Here is a 2,805-nt window from a genome sequence, read left to right as displayed (position 1 = left end):
TACACCTCTCAGGGTGGGGCTGATAGGGAGAGGCCAGAGAAGGATCTGGGAGCTGCCTTTGCTATCAGAGCTCAGAGCCTGGAAAATCCCACTGCAAGAGGGCGAGACCCAGTGCCCGGGACTATCACTTCAGAAGGCCCTGCCATGACCCTCCCCATGGAATGCAGGTCAAGGGGATGCGCCCTTTCTCCGCGTAGGACCCCAGAATTCCCTGCAAAGCCCACTTTCCCTCCCCTCTTCTCTGAGTGCCGATAGACTGTGCACATTCCTAGCCCCGAGAAATGACCAAGGGACAGCTCTCTGTTGGAGAGCTGGGGGGATGGAGTTTGGATATGCAAGCTGGAGTGTTGATAAGTATATACAAAGCCCTTTGCAGTGTGAGGTGCGTCTGCCACCCGGGGAGAGAAGGCAGGTAGTGGGCTGGGGACCAAGACTGGGGAACATTCTAGCACAGAACTTGAAGTCTAGCACTTCAAGGAGTGCTAGAAGTCTAAATTCAAACCTGGCCTTCCAGGTGATGATGAAGGTATGCTTGTCGTGATAGAAGGCTAGATCATCCGCAATTAGCTTGTCTTAATACAAATTTAGCTACATGGTAAGTGGATCTTCATTTGTGTTGTTGCTCAGGCCTACAAATGTTAGGGCCTGCCACTTGAGCTTAGAGCAAGGAAAGCACGGCTATAATAAGGGCCCCCCTCTTTACTTGTCTACCTCCTAGGAGTTGGCTTCATGCCATGCACCCCTGCAGCCCTCCCTCCTTCCTCTTCCACCTACCTGGTATGGATAAGGTCTGGGCTCCATAATCGAAACAGGTGAGAGCAAGGCATCACCTTTGATTCCACCCAATTAACATCCCCGAGCCAGGCAGTGTGCTTCATTCTAGATTGTGTTCTACCACCCTACCTCCACCCAAGGGACAATAGGTGTCCAATACTCTGATGTAAGGCTCAGGGGCCAGAGAAGCTTTACAGCACTCTGAAATGATGGGGCAGAAAAGTCAAATAGAAGCCAACACTTACTTCTGCATAGATGTCATAACCCTAATATTAGCTGTCCACACTAGGCTGGGATTCCTCGGTATCCAGGTCAGGGGCACACAACAGGTCCTTGACAAATGTCCGATAGATGACTGAATGTATTTCCTGTCCTCTCCTTCAAGAAAATAATAAGAGCTAAGTCATTGACTTCATGCAACTGGGAGAAAGCAGGTACAGAAACAGAGGATTCTGCTTAGCCATGCAGGGTTTAGACTGTGCTACGGGGGAGTGAATGGAATCTGGCCAACAACTGGCCTTGACCTGGGAAAGGCAGCTACCACCAGAACAGTCAATGGAAGCTGATATCTCTGGCTTAAACTAGCCGAACGTGGTTCCGGACAGTTGGCCCAGGACAGCCTACAAGGAAGAGGGGTGGGTTTGTGGAGGGACTGGAGTTTCTATTCCTGGGATGTTCTTTTGGGTTCCTGGACCCAGTTCTTTTTTTTTTTTTTAATTTTTTTTTTTACGTTTATTTCTGAGACAGAGAGAGACAGAGCATTAGTGGGGAAGGGGCAGAGAGAGAGGGAGACAGAATCCGAAGCAGGCTCCAGGTTCCGAGCTGTCAGCACAGAGCCCGACGCGGGGCTTGAACTCACAGACTGTGAGATCATGACCTGAACCGAAGTCAGTTGCTCAACCGACTGAGCCACCCAGGCGCCCCTCCTGGACCCAGTTCTGATGTGTGTGTGGAGGCTTCCCCACACCAACGAGCAATCTCGGACACCAACAAGGTATCCGAGAATTCAACTCAAGAATTCATCCACCTGAAGATAGCATCAGATTCCACAGGTAAAAGGCTCCGTCCCACAAGACCACCCTCCACTTCAACCACCATCACAAGCCCAGGCTGTTACCTGTGCTTCTGAATGACCAGCTATAAATCGGAGGCTCCAACAACCCCCTTCCAGCTCAGGATGCCAACTGTGAGTATAGGTTGTTACCTACACTTCTGACCAACTGGCTGTAAATTAGACATTCCCATGACCCTCTCTTTGAGTTCAATGAATTTACTTGAATGGCTCATAGAACTCAGGGAAACCCATTTACTCACTAGAATAAGTGATACAAATCAACAGCCCTGTGAAGAGATACACATGGTGATGTCCTGAACAAAGGAGCTTTTGTGTTCTTGGAGCTTGGGACCCTGGCATGGTGGCACATGGAACAGTTCTGTTCCCCAACCTGGAAACTCTCTGAACTCCTTCCTTTGGTGTTTTTATGGAGGCTTCATTACATAGACATGGTTGATTAACTCATTGGCCATTGGTGATTGATTCAAAATGTAGCCCCTCTCCCTTTCCCTGAAATCAAGAGGTGGGACTGAAAGTTCCAACCCACTATTCATGGTTAGTTACCCTGGGAAGCAGCCCCCATCCGTAAGTGCTTTCCCAAGGCCAACTTTGTTTTTTATTTATTTTTATTTTTTTTTAACGTTTATTTATTTTTGAGAGAGAAAGAGAGTGTGAGCGGGGGAGGCGCAGAGAGAGAGGGAGCCACAGAATCTGAAGTGGGCTCCAGGCTCTGAGCTGTCAGCACAGAGCCCGACACGGGGCTCGAACTCACGAACTGCGAGATCATGACCTGAGCGGAAGTCAGACACTTAACCGACCGAGCCACCCAGGCGCCCCCAAAGCCACCTTTGTTAACAAACCCAGTTGTGGTGGAAAGGAGGTTGTTATGAACAACAAGACACCCGTTTTACCTTCATGGCTCTGAAGCATTTTCAGGAACTGAAGACAGACCAAATATCGCAAAAGATGCTGTGCTC

Source organism: Lynx rufus, unplaced genomic scaffold, assembly GCF_022079265.1.
Source record: "Lynx rufus isolate CCGP_SWC_20201006 ecotype Redwood Valley unplaced genomic scaffold, mLynRuf1.p SCAF_7, whole genome shotgun sequence".
NCBI lineage: Eukaryota > Metazoa > Chordata > Mammalia > Carnivora > Felidae > Lynx > Lynx rufus.
The sequence above is the reverse complement of the archived record's forward strand: the minus strand, read 5'-3'. Positions refer to the sequence as shown.